This window comes from Carcharhinus amblyrhynchos, chromosome 28, assembly GCF_965287045.1.
Source record: "Carcharhinus amblyrhynchos chromosome 28, sCarAmb.v2.hapA, whole genome shotgun sequence".
Lineage (NCBI taxonomy): Eukaryota > Metazoa > Chordata > Chondrichthyes > Carcharhiniformes > Carcharhinidae > Carcharhinus > Carcharhinus amblyrhynchos.
The window spans coordinates 22097358-22116391 of record NC_137351.1 but is presented as its reverse complement, the minus strand read 5'-3'; the positions used below and the strand labels follow the sequence as shown (position 1 = coordinate 22116391).

At 48.4% G+C, this 19034-nt stretch overlaps 1 protein-coding gene across 6 annotated transcripts in view; it reads right to left on the bottom strand.

Annotated features, from left to right (window-relative positions):
* Positions 1–19034, bottom strand: part of rab27a (RAB27A, member RAS oncogene family) — a 127330-nt gene extending 108296 nt beyond the window's left edge. For 2 of the 6 annotated variants that reach the window (XM_080214027.1, XM_080214028.1), the window contains exons 1-2: positions 18899–19034; positions 6735–6787 (exon numbers count right to left, since the gene is read on the bottom strand). The gene's annotated coding sequence lies outside the window, so the exon portion shown is untranslated. Of the gene's footprint in view, positions 1–6734; positions 6788–18644; positions 18732–18898 lie in introns of those variants that run through there. The other 4 variants (XM_080214030.1, XM_080214033.1, XM_080214032.1 and 1 more) reach the window with 4 other exon arrangements.

Here is a 19034-nt window from a genome sequence, read left to right as displayed (position 1 = left end):
CACCTAAGCAGCACATCTCTTGGACTGTAGGAAGAAACCGAAACATCCAGAGGAAACCCACGCAGGCACGGGGAGTACGTGCAAACTCCGCACAGACAGTGACCCTAGCTGGGAATCAAACCCAGGTCCCTGGCACTGTGAGGCAGCAATGCTAACCACTGTGCCACCTTGTCACTCCCTGCCTTCAGTTGTGTTAACCAGAACTGAAACAAGACGCTGATCAGGAAACTTATGTGCAACACATTCTTTAAGCCAAAACCATAGAGGGATTCAAAGTCAATGGTACCAGATATTATATTAGTTATGGAGGGGATAATGCAATGTGGACAGATGCAATACATCAGGACTATAGAGGTGTCAACATACAGCTCGCAGACTGCTGATTGCAGTACTGAGTGGGGATGGAAAATCAGGGGTGAGTGTATGTACACCCAAATCACCTACACTGATTGAATTGGCAATACAGAAAGTAACAATCTGCAAAAGACAGCTTCCTGTGTTAAATTAGATTTAGTAAACAATTTAAGTGTTGGGGCAGCCACACTTACATTGCAACCAGTTCACAGCACCATTACTCTGAGGCAAGCAGTCAAACCTAGAATGAAAAGCCTTTTACCACCTATATCAACGTACAGCAGATATTAGTAACACCAACAAGATTTGATCTCTCCCTGAGAGCAAAGTAAAAGCCTTTCAACTTGCAAAATTAGAGAACGGATGAATCACTGAATTGTTACGGCGCTGAAAGAGGCCAATTGACCCATTGTGTCTGTACCAGCCCTCCAAACAAGCATCATGACTTTGTGCCATTCTCCATAGCCCTGCACATTGATTTATGGAGTAGAAGCAGCCAATGCCCTCCTGAATGCCTTATTGAAGCTGCCACTATCACACTTCCAGACAGTGCATTCCAGACCCAAACCACTCTGTGTGAAATAGGTTTTCCTCACATCACACCTGCTTCTTTCACAAATCACTTTAAATCTGTGCCCCCTTGTTCTCGACCCTTTTACAAGGGGGAAAAGTTTCTGCCCATCTACTCTACCCAATCCTTTCATGATTTTAAACAACTATCAAATCTCCTCTTTGCCCCAACCTCTCAATCTGTCCTCATGACTGAGTTTCTCAAACTTCAAACCATTCTTGTAAATCTCTTCTACACTTTCTCCTCTGTGTTCACATTCTTCCTACAGCATGGCATCCAGAACTATACACAATATTCCAACTGAGGTCTAACTAGTCTCCTGTATAAATTCAGCATCACCTCCTTGTTCTGGTACTCCATGCCCCTATCAATAAAACCCAGAATGCTATATGCTTATGAACTGCTCACTCTACCTGTCCTGCCACCTTTAATGTTCTATGCATAAACACACCCAAGTCCCTCTGCTCCTGCACCACTTATTTTATATTGCCTCTCCTCTTCTTCCTTCCAAAATGCATTGCGTCACATTTCTCCACATTGAACATCATTTGCCATCTACTTGCCCACTTGTCAATGTCCCTTTGATGTTCTACACTGGCCTCTTCAGTTTACAATTCTTCCAAGTTTTGTGTCACCAAGGAACTTTGAAACACCAAGATCAATGTCATTAATATACATCAAGGAAAGCAAGGGTCCCAACAATGACCTCTGGGGGACATCACTACAAACCTTTCCCCAGCCTGAGAAATATTCATTGATCATTACTCTCTTGGAGGGTGGCACAGTGGTTAGCACTGCTGTCTCACAGCGCCAGGAACCCGGGTTTGATTCCCAGCTTGAGTCACTGTCTGTGTGGAGGCTGCATGTGTGGACCCTGTCTGCTTGGGTTTCCTCCCATAGTTCAACAATGTGCGGGTTAGGTGGATTGGCCATGCTAAATTGCCCCTTCATGTCAGGGGGCCTGGGTGGGATTATGGTCTTCTGCAATGTATGATTCAATTCCCAGCTTCGGTCACTGTGTGTCCGGGGTCTGTGTGGAGTTTGCACATTCTCCCCATGTCTGCATGGGGTTCTTCTGGGTGCTCCGGTTTCCTCTCAGAGTCCAAGGATGTATCGGTTAGGTAGACTAACCATGGTGAATGCACAGGTTTATGGGGATTGGGCAGGGTTGGGCCTGGTTAAGATGCTCTTTTGGAGAGTCAGTGCAAATCTGCTGGACCGATTCTGCACTGTTGGAATTCTATGGATTTAAGCCCAGGTACCAGCCAAAAGTAGCAGAACCAGCTTGCTCATGTCTTTTAGACACACGTTAAAAGATACAGAGAGGTTGTTGTGTGTTTAGTGTTTGCGTTAAAAACGAACAAATTCTTTATTGTGGTGTGTGATCTCTTCCATGGCTATTGCTTCTCACTCTGTTTCCCATTCTACATCTTAAACATCACTTCCTTTGCAAACAGCAGGGCTCCACAATGAGCCAATAGGAACAAATACAAAACAAAGAACAGAAGAATATTACAGCACAGGAACAGGCCCTTTGGCCCTCCAAGCCTGCACCGACCACGCTGCCCAACTGAACTAAAACCCCCTACCCTTCTGGGGACCATATCCCTCTATTCCCATCCTATTTATGTATTTGTCCAGATGCTCCTTAAAACTCACTATCGTATCTGCTTCCACTACCTCCCCCAGCAGTGAGTTCCAGGCACCCACCACCCTCTGCCTAAAAAACTTGCCTCGTACATCTCCTTTAAACATTGCCCCTCACATTTAAACCTGTGCCCCGTAGTAATTGCCTCTTCCACCCTGGGAAAAAATTTCTGACTATCCCACTCTGTCCATGCCCTTCATAATCTTACAGACTTCTATCAGGATTCTCCTCAACTTCCATCGTTTCAGTGAGAACAAACCAAATTTCTCTAACCTCTCCTCATAGCTAATGCCCTCCATGCCAGGCAACACCTTTTCTGTACTCTCTCCAAAAGCCTCCACATCCTTCTGGTAGTGTGGTGACCAGAATTGAACACTATATTCCAAGTGCAGCCTAACTAAGGTTCTATAAACCTGCAAACAAAAGCAGGAACAGTTTTGATTTTGTGAATAGCCCAAGAGTGAGCAGAAGTAAAATTTATTTATTTAGTGTCACAAGTAGGGTTACATTAACACTGCAATGAAGTTACTGTGAAAACTCTCTAGTCGCCACACTCCAGTGCCTGTTCGGGTACACTGAGGGAGAATTTAGCATGGCCAATTCATTGAACCCGTAAATTTTTGGATTGTGGGAGGAAACCAGAGCACCCTGAGGAAACCCACGCAGACAAGGGGAGAATATACAAACTCTGCACAGACGGTGATCCTAGCCGGGAGTCGAACTCGGGTGCCTGGAGCTGTGCGGCAGCAGTGCTAACCACAGTGCCACCGTGCAGTTCATACAACGCAATTATCAAAACACAGTGAATGCAACAAAACAGCTTGGTATCAAATCCATTGATTATTTAGCAACCTGCCACAGCCTCAGCAAAAACCACAAAAGCTCCTTCAGAAATGAAAATAATCCAATTTGTAGAAATAAGTCAAAAACAGCATCATTTCCAGTAGTCAGATTATGTAAAAGAAATTTTATTAACCATCTTAGAAGAGAAGTTTCACTTTAAAGTTATGTTTATATTTTAGTTTTAAATTTTTTTTAAAATGGGAACATTCACTTAACCGAGTGACTGGGGAGAGCCTCCTGCAGCACCCATCTAATTAAAATGCAGGATTTGCAGTGCTGAATAAATTCTGGAAAGTAACAATTGCTGCTAGCCATTAATTGCCACATGTTTTCACTGGGGTGACGTAACCTCGTGGGCAGCTAAATTACTCGACCATAACACTCTCGCAGTGTCGCGCGCAGTGCCCACACACGAGAAGCCTTCCAAAAAAGGTTGAACAAAAGGTTTCAGGCCATTGCTAATTGAACAGGTTATAAATACTCCAACAAGTTATCATTTCACAGTGAATAGACTGGCTAATCGAGTGATCGGACTCTGTTTTTAGAAACCTCTTTGAGTTGACTTACATTGCAGTGTGAGCAGAAGAGATAACTCATGATGGTTCCTTTGCACGAAACATTGGATTTTTTAAAAAAATCCTAACCATGCGTTACGGACATGCAGAACGCATGCTTTGTAGGTAGGGCTTAGGGAGTGTGAATATTGAAGAAACATTTATCTATAGTCCAGAAGTCAAATTTACTTGTATAATAACAGAAAATGCTGGAAAAATCTCAGCATCTGTGTCATCGCCAGAAAGGTTTACAGAATGGAAACAGGCCCTTCGGCCCAACTTGTCCATGCTGCCCTTTCTTTTTTAAAACCCCTAAATTAATCCCAATTGCCCACATTTGGCTCGTATCCCTCTATATCCATCATACCCATGTAACTATCTAAATGTTTTTTAAAAGATAAAATTGTACCTGCCTCTGCTACTACCTGGCAGCTTGTTCCAGACACTCACCACCCTCAGTGTGAAAAAGTTGCCCCTCTGGACACTTCTGCATCTCTCCCCTCTCACCTTAATCCTATGTCCTCTAGTTTTAGGCTCCCTTACCTTTGGGAAAAGATATTGACGATCTACCTTGTCTATGTCCCTCATTATTTTGTAGACCTCTATAAGGTCACCCCTCAACCTCCTATGCTCCAGAGAAAAATTGGTTCCTGTGGAACCATTCCCCAATGGAAGTCCATGGTCACCATTAAGCGACACAGAAATTACACCTAAACAGCAGGCCATTCAGCCCATCTGCTCTGTGCTAGCATTCATGATCCACACGAGCTTCCTCTTAATCTCTTGAATGAACGTTTATCTTTTCTTTTATCGCTTGTGTCTTAAGTGCGCCTATGCTATTTCTTTCAACCACTGCTTGTGGTAGCAAGTTTCACATTCTCAGAGTAAAGAGATTTCTCCAGAATTCCCGATTGAGTATCTGACGAAAGGTCATCCAGACTCAGAATGTTGGCTCTATTCTCTCTCCACAGATACAACACTGAGACAAGATTTTCCAGCATTTTCAGTTTTTCTTTCAGATTCCAGCATCTACAGTATTTTGCTTTTACTTGTATAATAAACTAGAGATATGCGGTCCAAAGGCTTTGTTGGAACATGTGCAAAGATGTGCAGGTTAGGTGGATTGGCCATGCTAAATTGCCCCTTAGTGTTCCAAGATGTGTAGATTAGGGGATTTGTGGAATAAACTTTTTAAAGTTTATTTATTAGTGTCACAAGTAGGCTTAAATTAACACCACAATGAAGTTACTGTGAAAATCCCCTAATCGCCACATTGCAGCACCTGTTCGGAAGGAGAATTTAACATGGCCAATGCATCTAACGCTCACATCTTTGGACTGTTGGAGAAAATCCAGGCAGACACCGGGAAAATGTGCAAACTCCACACAATGACCCCGGCCAGGAATCAAACCTGGGTCCTGGCGCTGACAGGCAGCGGTGCGAGCCACTGTGTCACCACGCTAGGGTTACATGGACAGATCGGGAGCAGTCTTGGATAATATGCTCTGTCAGAGGGTCAGTGCAGACCCGATGGGCCGAATGGCCTTCTTTTGCACTAGATTCTACGATTGTATGGTATATGTACACCCAAATTGAGTCAATGGTTGGAGCTTATGGAAGCATTGGTGCGTATGTTTCAAGAACTGGGTGATAAGCCAATGAGAGGAAATCTGACGAGCACCAACATGAGCCACAGGGCTCCAGGTCCATTGCAGTACAGAGCGTGCTGCACTATTGAAAGGGACATCTTTTTGATGACAACTGTCATGAAAGTTGAAGTCTAATCTGCCTGCACTGGTGAATGTAAAAGATGATGTGGAGATGCTGGTGTTGGATTGGGGTAAACACAGTCAGAAGTCTCACAACATCAAGTTAAAGTCCAACCAATTTATTTGATAGGTGATGAAGGGGCAAATCCTGAAAGCTTGTGAGTTTATTATCAAATAACTTGGTTGGACTTTAACCTGGTGTTGAGAGACTTCTCACTGAATGTAAGGAATCCCAGGGTATTATTTGAAATAAATGCAAAGGTGTTAGCCCCAGTGTCTTGGCCAATATTCATCCCAAATCCCGAAAAATTAGGCGTTACCACTTGCCTGTTAGTGGAAGCTTGCTATTCGCAAAATTAGCTGCCACATTTCCTGCATTCCAAAAGTGATTACATTCCAAAAATACTTCATTGGCTGCAAAAAACTTCAGGATTATCCAGTGGTTATGAAAAGTGCCTTAGAAACGCAAGCCTCTCTTTTTAAAAAATTAGTGTAGGCTGTAGAGATTCTGGTTCTGGGTGGCACAGTGGTTAGCACTGCTGCCTCACAGCGGCAGGAACCCGGGTTCAATTCCCGGCTTGGGTCACTGTCTGTGATTCACCACAGTCGCCCCGAGCCTGCATGGATTTCCTTCCACAGTCTGAAACGTGTGCCAGTTAGGTGCATTGGCCATGCTAAATTCTCCCTCTGTGTACCTGAACAGGTGCCGGAGCGTGGCAGCTAGGGGGTTTTCACAGTAACTTCATTGCAGTGTTAATGTAAGCCTACTTGTGACACTAATAAACTTAGAGTAAATGGGTACAATTTCAAAGGAAAAAAATCCATCAGCTCAAAATTGCTTTCCAGGAGTTTGGTCTTTCTGTCTAAAAGCAAAATGTCACGTCACCCAATAACTTCTTATAAGAAGTGCCATTCCACTCATGTTGCTATGGCAAACAAAACAACCAAATCAATTCACAGATACCAGAGGGAAAACTGAGGATGAATAGAATTACCTGATCAGTACTGGAAGGCTCTTGGACAATAACCAGACTTGGCGACAAAAGACCTGGAACGAAAATAGGAGGACAGTGAAGTTAATACCCGAAAACCTCTTCTTTTCATCCCTCCCCTTTCCACTTTAAAAAAAACCTGAAAGTGAAATAATCCCCAAAGTTATGGAGCCATTTTCATCCAGCCTGCAAACCCAAAGCAAAAACAAAGGAAGCCAGCGATTAATTGTGGCTCTGATATTGAAGTACCAACTGCTTCCTGCATCTCCTTTTATGGGAAGATGGTCTTCCCACAGAAATAAAAGGCGACAGTGGGTGTTAATTTTAAAAGAAACGTTCATTTTGCGTCCACCATACAGGCCAAGGTTCCACACTGGGTTGCTACGGCAAAGCAATATCTCCAAATCAATGTACAGAATCGCAAAGTTGAGATGAGAGATAAAAGGTGTGGATTCAGTCCAAGGACTTGCTTCTTCTGAAAGAAAACATTCTAACAGGATATAGCATGAGTCATTGTGTGGAGCTCGAAATGTTCAACTGACGGGCAAAATAAACAGCTGATAATGGTGCAGCCTTCAGACACGACAAATACATTAGCCCAAGGCCTGTGTGCAAAGTTGGGGAAAAAAAATCTCCATACAGTATAGTTTCCATTAAAAACTGTACAAGAAGCAATGATTAGAAGCAAGGCCCCTCCTCCTGGAACTCTGTTTATTTACGACGACAGCAAAAGTGGCCCAGTCTCCACAAGAAGCCTCGGCCTGTTTTGAAAAGACCCTAAACCTGATCAAAGCTGGTTTAAAGAAACAGACCTGGTGGTATTATCGCTAGACTGTAACTTCAGAAACTCAGCTAATGTTCTGGAGACCCGGGTTCCAATCCCGCCATGGTAGAGGGTGGAATTTGAATTCAGTATCTGGAATTAAGAATCTACTGATTGGACCTTTCCATTGTCAAAAAAAAACCCATCTGGTTTGCTAATGTCCTTTAGGGAAGGAAATCTGCCATCTTTACTTGGTCTGGCCTACTTGTGACTCCCGAGCAATAGCAATGTTATTGACTCAACTGCCCTCGGGCAACTAGGGATGGGCAATAAATACTGCCAGCCAGCGATGCCCATGTCCCACAGATGAATAAAAATAAAGTAGCTTCAGATTAGACTTTGAAAGTAACTGAACACAGCTAAAGTGATTGTTGAACACAGACATACATTATCCATGCTAAAAGCACCACATAAATGCACGTTGTTCCTTTCTCTCTCTGCCCTAATTCTTATTTTCTTCGATATTATTTTTGGATCCACACCAAGGGTGTGGCATCAGCAGGAGAAATTTCACTGAATCAATGAGTGCCAAACACCTGAAGCAGCTACTGTCACCGATCATCGCGTTGAAGTGAGGGAGGCATTTGGCCTTTTCAGGATCAAACTCAGCTCGCTCAAGGGCATATGGCTTTGCTACATTCCCTGCTACTGACCGCATGGTGACTGTAACGCTGGTCTGTACAAACCATACTGAAAAGTGCTGCAGCTAACGCGGGCATCAAACCAACTGTTTGTTTCCTTGAAGCGGCATTTTCAAGCCAATATTTTGGAGAGAAATTATGTGCACTGTACACACTTAAGGTAGAGAGTTGCTCATTAATGGAATTAGTGTTGTGCGGATGGAGAGGACGATTGGGTACATTAATTAAATTCCCATTCCACAGGAATTAATCGGGTGGCATAACTGGAGGGGCACGGTGGCTAACACTGCTGCCTGACAGTGCCAAGCACCTGGGTTCGATTCCTGGCTTGGGTCACTGTCTGCATGGAGTCTGCACGTTCTCCCAGGATCTGCGTGGGTTTCCTCCTGGTGCTCCAGTTTCCTCCCACAGTCTGAAAGGTGTGCTGGAGAGAGGCAATGCTGAATTCCCTCTGTGTACCTGAACAGGTGCTGGAATGTGGTGACTAGAGGATTTTCACAGTAACTTCATTGCAGTGTTAATGTAAGCCTACTTGTGACAATAATAAATAAACTTTTATAAATCAAGATTGGGACTCCAATGCAGCACGAGTTGTTGTACTGTCAGAGGTGCCAGCTTTCTGGGAACATGCTAAACGTCTGCCCTCTCAGGTGGGCAGAACATCTTCTCTGGCATTGTTTTGAAGACGATCATGAGGGTTTCGCTGGCATCTTGTCCAATGTTTATCCTTTGGTCAACATCAGCAGGTGGACGTGTTTGTGGGAGTTTGCTGCATGCTAATTGGATGCCACATTGCCAGAAGTCTGGCAGTGACTTCACATCCAAAGGAGCTCCTCACCTGTTGGTGCACTCCAAAATCACAACAGGGGCAACATTATTTTATTTATTAGTGTCACAAGTACACTTACATTAACGCTGCAATGAAGTTACTGTGAAAATCACCGAGGGAGAATTCAGCATGGCCAATCCACCTAACCGAGGGGGGAAACTGGAGTACTCTGAGGAAAAGCACACAGACATGGGAAGAACGTGCAGAGTCTGCACAGACAGTGACCCAAGCCGGGAATCAAACCTGGTTCCCAGGCGCTATGAGGCAGCAATGCTCACCACTGTGCCACACATATAAATCCCTAGACAAATCTGCTTTGATTCCTAGAGTTAATCTTCTTTTCACTGCAGTCAAGATTCTCCACAATTGGTCTCATTGTTACTAAACAGCAGCCACTTGAATCTAAAACACGTCTCCTTGCTCAGGCGAATGAGACAGAGGAGTTTTTTCTTCTTCCTTGAAGTCTCCAAACATCCAGACAAATGATCAAAGCAGAGATTTTGCTTGGTCTGTCATGGAAAATGCACTTGAGAGGTTATGCTGTGAGTCATTATCGAGACTCTGGCGTCAACAGGACAGCTTTAGCAGTGGTGGGGGTGGGAGTGGGGGGGCAGAAATCACCATCTTGTAGAACCCCAACAGCTCAGGGTGGACAGGACGGTGTGAGAATGATCAGAGGGGATTAATTAGGGTAGGAGAACAAGTCAGGAACTTGTAAAACAGTGATTCATGTTACAGGAAGCAGGGGCTGCCCCAACCCAGTTCAACCACATCACAGCTTTCGCCAACCAGGGTGGAATAGCAACGTCAGGAATCCAGCAAAAGATTTAGCTTCACCTAAAGAGATGGCTTGGTTAAGTAGAATTGATTTTCAATATTCCATTCAAAGTTACTTTGAAGGAGGGGAGGTGATAGCCTAGTGGTAGTATTGCTAGATTATTAATCCAGATTAATAGACTATTAATCACTCAGTTAATATTCTGGGGACCTGGGTTCAAATCCTGCCACAGCAGATGGTGGAATTTGAATTCAATAAAAAGTATCTGGAATCTACTGATGCCCATGAAACCATTGTCAGTAAAACCCATTCGCTTCACTTATGTCCCTTTAGGGAAGGAAATCTGCCATTCTTACCTGGTCTGGCCTACATGCAACTCCAGAGCCACAGCAATGTGACTGACTCTCAACTGACCTCTGTACAAGGGCAACTAGGGATGGGCTGGCCAGCCGGTGATGCCCAGGTCCCACAAATGGATAAAAAAAACTTTAAATTCTGGCAAATACAGTGGCTTTCTTCATGCCAGGTGTTTCAAATCGTCTTATAGCTAATGAAGTACTTTTTGAACTGTAGTCATTATTGTAATGTCGGAAACACCACAGCCTATTAGCACACGGCAAGCTCACACAACCAGCAACGTGACAGTAACCAGGTAAATCCTGTCTTTTAGTAAATGCAGCATTGACCGAGGGATGAATATTGACCAGGACTCTGCAGCATCAGAGCAGGTTTCAACACTCAAGCTCCGGAGGGGGAGCTGAACCCAGAATCTTGTGATCCAGTGATAACTCTGCTGCCAAGACAGCCCCAGCTGAAAATTAGAAAATATGATATTTGCATCCAAAGCCAACATGCTGCCCGTTATTCACAGGACAAGAAAACATCATACGCAACCTAATAAAAGTGAATTAAGTTAATACCACACCCATGCACCAATTCTTATTGTAAAGCAACTGTGAAAGACGAGAATCGCAAACAATGCAGAAGAGGCTATTCAACCCTTTGAGTCTGCACCAACTCTCTGACAGAGTATTTTACCCAGGCCCTCTCTCTATAACCCCAAACATTTACCGTGGCTAACCCATCCAAACCTACACATTGTGGGGCATGAAGGGAAAATTACCGTGGCCAATCCACCTAACCTGCACGTCTTTGGACTGTGGGGGGGGAAACTGGAGCGCCTGGAAGAAATGCATGCAGACAAGGGGAGAACATACAGACTCCACACAGACCTGAGGCTAGTATCGAACCTGGGTCCCTGGAGCCGAGAGACAGCAGTGCTAACCGCTGTGCCGCCCTAATGACCATTAGGTGGCCTGGAGGAAGGTCAGTCAATATTCTAGATATTCTCTATCTTGAACGGAACAGCAGCATGAATTTCACTCCTTGCTCCCAAAGATAAGCGGGTGAATAAAGGCAGTTCAGGTGGGTCCCCAGTGGGAAAATATTTGTACAGCAGCACCATCATTTAGCAAAAGATAACCCCTAGTTTCCTGATATTCCTGGTCACCAATACAACTATTTGCCAGGATGTGTAAAAAAACTGCACTGGGCAAGATAAGATTTAGAGACACAGCCTCATTGTTCCAGAGAGAGGATAAAATTCTCCCACCAGCTTCACCTGATATTCAGATACGCTGTGGCTGCCATAATAAAGTGAATATTGCTGCCTGCAGCACCCACAACCTAAAGACTGTTTGAACAAGCCAGCGCTTCTACAGAGAGAGCACTCAGGATGTGAAACTCAGCTGGCCCAATCACTCACCCGAAACTTCGGTGACAGTTGCCCAGTAATTTGCAAAATGTAAACTCTGGATTTCCCATGTGAGGCCAGGAAGCCAGCGTCAAATGTAGGTCACCATCCCCATCCCCCACACCATGGGAGGAACAATCACCTGACAGACAGCCACTCTCAGGACTGACCAACTAGTGACCAGCGGGCATGCTCAGCATTGAATGAGGGGTCAGAGGACAGGCTCTCAAAACTGGCAGCCAATGGGAGATCCTCCAGCAGGGAAAGGGTTGCAGTCTTCAGTTTCCGTATGGGTGAAAGAGTTTATGTTTATTTATTTATTCATCACAAATAGGCTGACATTAACATTGCAATGAAGTTACTATGAAAATCCCCTACTTGCCACATTCCAGCACCTGTTCGGGTACACCGGGGGAGAATTTAGCACGACCAATGCACCTAACCAGCACATCCTTCAGATTGTGGGAGGAAACCCATGCAGACATGGGGAAAATGTGCAGACTCTGCACAGACATTGACCCAAGTTGAGAATTGAACCTGGGTCCCTGGCGCTGTGAAGCCGCAACGCTAACCACTGTGCTACTACAAGAGAGTGCACAAATCGAGAAATAAAGTAAAGTAAAAGTTTACTTATTAGTCACAAGTAGGCTTACATTAACACCGCAATGAAGTTACTGTGAAAATCCCCTAATCGTCACATTCCGGCACCTGTTCAGGTACACTGCGGGAGAATTTAGCATGGCCAATGCACCTAACCTCCACATCTTTGGAGTGTGGGGGGAAACCAGAGCACCCGGAGGAAACCCACGCAGACATGGGGAGAATGTGCAGACTCCGCAAAGACAGTGACCCAGGCCGGGAATCAAACCCGGGTCCCTGGTTGTGAGAGGCTAACCACTGTGCCACCCTGGCAGCAGCATTCTGGTGTGGAGCTGACAAGATTGCAATTAGGGGCTGAAGAAGCACAAGGTAAGAAAAGACTAACATCACATTCCAGTTAACAGGAAGGCAGCTCCAGACTGGCAGAGTGGACTTGGATATTGGATAGAGTAACATGGTGGAATTTGACTAAGAGCCCAACGATAGCAAGATAGAAATTATACCTCGTCACATCCGTTGTGTTTCAGATATTGATTAAAATAAAATTAGAAACCATCCCCTGAAGCCTGGGAGATGAGTGTTAACATAACTGAACAATAATTGCAATCGCCACTTACTGGCAGCCCCTGCCCGTCTCCCCATCTTCAGGGCACATTAGTCATCTTCAAGACACAAGTTGTCGTGGAGGGGTGACAGTCACCAGCAACTCAACACTAAAAAATGTTGTTGAGGCCTCACACGTAAGGGGATCAGGTGCATTTCTTTCCCTAACCAGCTCCAATAACACTCCCATGCAAAAAGGAATCCAACAAATCATTCATGTGTGAGCTGACAGCCAAAAACGACCAAGGAAAGTTGCCACCCTCCCATACTGGTTAGCTGTCTCAAAGTTCGGGAGGTGACACCACAAGTCATAGAATCCTATAGTGCAGAAGACGGCCATTCAGCCCATCGAGTCTGTACCGACCACAATCTCACCCAGGCCCTATCCTTGTAACCCCATGTATTTACCCTCCGACACCAAGGGGCAACTTAGTATGGACAATCCACCTAATCTGCACATCTGTGGAGTGTGGGAGGAAACCAGAGCACCCGGAGGAAACCCACGCAGACACAGGGAGAATGTGCAAACTCCACACACACACACACACACACACACACACACACACACACACACACACCCCCGAGGCCAGAATTGAACTCGGGTTCCTGGCGCTGTGAGACAGCAGTGCTATAACGCACTGTGCCAACGCGCGGCCTGTGTCACTCGATTTTCAGAATAAAATCTCTACCAGCCGCTGACCAACACCTTCTCATGGCAATTCAGGACAGACAATTGATGCAGCCTTCCCCACAGCCCAATAACCTTTAAAAAGGAAACTCCATCAGTCAGTGCCCGAGCATCTGTGCCCATCTACTCTTAATGCAACCTTACTGCTCTTTGGAAGGGAGAGAAAATAAGTAGACATGGATTTTAATCCAGAATTATTCGGAACATGTACTCCAGCTTCCCCCAGGAGTGGTATCGGTGGCACGTATGGGTCGGGCTGGTTAGTGTCAATGTGGGAGGGCAATTATTAATAAATAATTTAAGCAGATCACGTGGCGTGGTGCAAGGCTGTTAATGAGGAATAACAGGCTGCTTACCTGTTGTGACACAGTCGCAGCTAAACCAGCAACAGGAACAAAAATGTTCTCATTCATCCACAGCCAGAGATCCACAGTATGTTTAATAACTATCTGAATGAATGTGTTCCCACTGTGCTCACTGTAGTGTATTGAGAACCAGTGGATAAACCACGCTGGCCAATAGTTATCATGGTTGGATTATCATAAAAAGATGTTTCCTACAAACCAGCTGTCACCAACCCCTTAGCCGCCGCGGCCAGGGGCCCGCACCGCGCCAGACGCCGCGGCCAGGGGCATCACTTCAGTGGGATCTTTAATGGTGTTCCCCAGCCCAAGGCATTACAGGAAATTTGGCATATCAGCTACATGACTCTTACTAATCTTTTCAGATGCACCACAGAAAGCATCCTTTCCGGATGTATCACAGCTTGGTATGGGCTCCTGCTCTGACCAAGACTGCCAGGAACTACAAAGGCTGGTGAATGTAGCCCAGTCCATCACACAAACCAGCCTCCCATCCACTGACTCCATCTACACGTCCTGCTGCCTCGGAAAAGCAGCCAGCATAATCAAGGACCCCACACACCCCAGACATTCTCTCTCTCATCTTCATCCATCGGGAAAAAGATACAAAAGTTTGAGTTCATGTACCAACTGACTCAAGAACAGCTTCTTCCCTGCTACCATCAGACTTTTGAATAGATCTATCTTACATTAAGCTGATCTTTCTCTATGACTGTAACACTACATTCTGCACGCTCTCCTTTCCGTTCTCCCCTATGTACTCTATGAATGGTATGCTCTGTCTGTAGAGCGCAAGAAACAATACTTTACACTGTATCCCAATACACGTGAAAATAATAAATAAAATCAGGGAATAACTGTTCACATCAAACCAGGTTACAAACTCCCACATAGATAATCACTTTATTACAGGGGCGCAAAGCACAGAACTGTTTGTATTAAGAAGGAGCCAAATTCACATCTTCCTCTGTAAACACAATAATGGATGGTTGGCCCAATATTGCAGACATTTCGAGCATGCCACATCTTTGGGACAAGTGCAGTCATCCCAAAATGATCAGGGAGTGTGTCATCAGGGAGTTGACCTGACACCCACTTGCCACAGATTTAGCAATGTGGCAACTTACGGAGAAATACTGAAACACGCCCCCATCATTTTGGTGCGGGGAAATAAAATATAAAGCAGAGACAGAATGTACAAGAAGCAGGATCAAGGTACCCACTGTGCAGTCACCTCTCAGCTGGGTGAGAGAATGACCCAGGATATTGGTACTAAACTGCAGCAAAACACAGAGGTAACGTGAGGGCAGAGGGCAATGAGCTGTGAACCGTGTGTGCCACTGCTCTGCCCAGAGACTGACAACTGGGGGGGCAAGAGGACCAAACTGAACACTGTAGTGAAATAACACACTCCCCTCTTCCTCCTACCCCCACGCGCACACACTCCCCTCACTCACCCTCCCACCCCCACACACTCCCCTCACTCACCCCCCCTCCCACACGCACACACACTCCCCTCACTCACCCCCCCCTCCCTCCCCCACACACTCCCCTCACTCACCCTCCCACCCCCACACACTCCCCTCACTCTCCCTCCCTCCCTCACTCCCCTCACTCTCCCCTCCCTCCCTCGCACACTCCCCTCACTCTCCCTCCCTCCCTCGCACACTCCCCTCACTCTCCCTCCCTCACACGCACACTCCCTTCACTCTCCCTCCCTCCCTCACACGCACACTCCCCTCACTCTCCCTCTCTCCCTCGCACACTCCCCTCACTCTCCCTCTCTCCCTCGCACACTCCCCTCACTCTCCCTCTCTCCCTCGCACACTCCCCTCACTCTCCCTCTCTCCCTCGCACACTCCCCTCACTCTCCCTCTCTCCCTCGCACACTCCCCTCACTCTCCCTCGCACACTCCCCTCACTCTCCCTCCCTCGCACACTCCCCTCACTCTCCCTCCCTCGCACACTCCCCTCACTCTCCCTCCCTCGCACACTCCCCTCACTCTCCCTCCCTCCCTCGCACACTCCCCTCACTCTCCCTCCCTCCCTCGCACACTCCCCTCACTCTCCCTCCCTCCCTCGCACACTCCCCTCACTCTCCCTCCCTCCCTCACACACTCCCCTCACTCTCCCTCCCTCACACACTCCCCTCACTCTCCCTCCCTCCCTCACACGCACACTCCCCTCACTCTCCCTCCCTCACACGCACACACACTCCCCTCACTCTCCCTCCCTCACACACACACACACTCCCCTCACTCTCCCTCCCTCCCACACACACACACTCCCCTCACTCTCCCTCCCTCCCACACACACACACTCCCCTCACTCTCCCTCCCTCCCACACACACACACTCCCCTCACTCTCCCTCCCTCCCACACACACACACTCCCCTCACTCTCCCTCCCTCCCACACACACATTCCCCTCACTCTCCCTCCCTCACACACACGCACACTTCCCTCACACACACGCACACTTCCCTCACTCTCCCTCCCTCACACACACACACACTCCCCTCACTCTCCCTCCCTCCCACACACACACACTCCCCTCACTCTCCCTCCCTCCCACACACACATTCCCCTCACTCTCCCTCCCTCACACACACGCACACTTCCCTCACACACACGCACACTTCCCTCACTCTCCCTCCCTCACACACACGCACTCCCCTCTCTCCCTCTCACACACACGCACTCCCCTCTCTCCCTCTCACACACACGCACACTCCCCTCACTCTCCCTCCCTCACACACACGCACACTCCCCTCACTCTCCCTCCCTCCCTCACACGCACACTCCCCTCACTCTCCCTCCCTCACACGCACACTCCCCTCACTTTCCCTCCCTCACACGCACACTCCCCTCACTTTCCCTCCCTCCCTCGCACACTCCCCTCACTCTCCCTCCCTCACACGCACACTCCCCTCACTCTCCCTCCCTCACACGCACACTCCCCTCACTCTCCCTCCCTCCCTCGCACACTCCCCTCACTCTCCCTCCCTCACACACGCACACTCCCCTCACTCTCCCTCTCACACACACGCACACTCCCCTCACTCTCCCTCCCTCACACACACGCACACTCCCCTCACTCTCCCTCCCTCACACACACGCACACTCCCCTCACTCTCCCTCCCTCCCTCACACGCACACTCCCCTCACTCTCCCTCCCTCCCTCACACGCACACTCCCCTCACTCTCCCTCCCTCACACACACGCACACTCCCCTCACTCTCCCTCCCTCACACACACGCACACTCCCCTCACTCTCCCTCCCTCCCTCACACGCACACTCCCCTCACTCTCCCTCCCTCACACACACGCACACTCCCCTCACTCTCCCTCCCTCACACACACGCACACTCCCCTCACTCTCCCTCCCTCCCTCACACGCACACTCCCCTCACTCTCCCTCCCTCCCTCACACGCACACTCCCCTCACTCTCCCTCCCTCACACACACGCACACTCCCCTCACTCTCCCTCCCTCACACACACGCACACTCCCCTCACTCTCCCTCCTTCCCTCACACACACTCCCCTCACTCTCCCTCCCTCACACACACACACACTCCCCTCACTCTCCCTCCCTCCCACACACACACACTCCCCTCACTCTCCCTCCCTCCCTCACACGCACACTCCCCTCACTCTCCCTCCCTACCACACACGCACACTCCCCTCACTCTCCCTCCCTCACACGCACACTCCCCTCACTCTCCCTCCCTCCCTCACACGCACACTCCCCTCACTCTCCCTCCCTCCCTCACACGCACACTCCCCTCACTCTCCCTCCCTCCCTCACTCCCCTCACTCTCCCTCCCTCACACGCACACTCCCCTCACTCTCCCTCCCTCCCTCACACGCACACTCCCCTCACTCTCCCTCCCTCCCTCACACGCACACTCCCCTCACTCTCCCTCCCTCCCTCACTCCCCTCACTCTCCCTCCCTCACACGCACACTCCCCTCACTCTCCCTCCCTCCCTCGCACACTTCCCTCACTCTCCCTCCCTCACACACACGCACTCCCCTCACTCTCCCTCTCACACACACGCACACTTCCCTCACTCTCCCTCCCTCCCACACACACACACTCCCCTCACTCTCCCTCCCTCCCTCTTACACACACGCACACTCCCCTCACTCTCCCTCCCTCCCACACACGCACACTCCCCTCACTCTCCCTCCCTCCCACACACACACACTCCCCTCACTCTCCCTCCCTCCCACACACGCACACTCCCCTCACTCTCCCTCCCTCACACACACGCACACTCCCCTCACTCTTCCTCCCTCCCACATGCTCACACTCCCCTCACCCTCACTCTCTCTCCCCCCTCACACACACCCCCACTCCCCTCACTCTCTCTCTCTCCCCCCTCTCACACACACACACACTCCCCTCACCCTCTCTCTCTCCCCCCTCTCACACACACACACACTCCCCTCACCCTCACTCTCTCTCCCCCCTCACACACACCCCCACTCCCCTCACTCTCTCTCTCTCTCCCCCCTCACACACACCCCCACTCCCCTCACTCTCTCTCTCTCCCCTCACACACACCCCCACTCCCCTCACTCTCTCTCTCTCTCCCCCCTCACACACACCCCCACTCCCCTCACTCTCTCTCTCCCCCCTCACACACACCCCCACTCCCCTCACTCTCTCTCTCTCTCTCCCCCTCCCCACACACACAGTCACTCTCCCTCCCTCCCCACCCCCCAACACACTTCCATTCCCCTCCCTCTCCCACTCCCCTCTCTCTCCCTGCCAGGTCTGGTTACAATAAGTATTTGGCGCAGCCCACGTCATTCTTAGCAGGTACAAACCTGTCTATTTCAGGAGATCCCGAGTCACTGTTTGAAATTAGCCTGATCGTCAGATAGACTTTCCCTTATGTTAATTACAGATGTGGCCAAGGAACTTTCTGTTTTAAGAAGAAGCCAGACAGAGAATCGGATATTTGCAGCAACAGCGATATTTTTTTTAAAGAAAAAAAACTTCATTAAACTGGATTAAAACCTTTAGAAAACATCCAAGGCTCCGGAAAGTCCGCGCAGTTGCCAGATGTGCTGCCTCTTACCCCTGCTGCTGCTCCTGGCCACCTCTCTGCTGCACTCACTCAAGTTCACTCACTGGCCACACGCGGAAACACCGCTCCGAAAACTTGCCTTTAAATGCACTTCAATTATTTTTACATCCTTCCTCTTTGGAGTGGG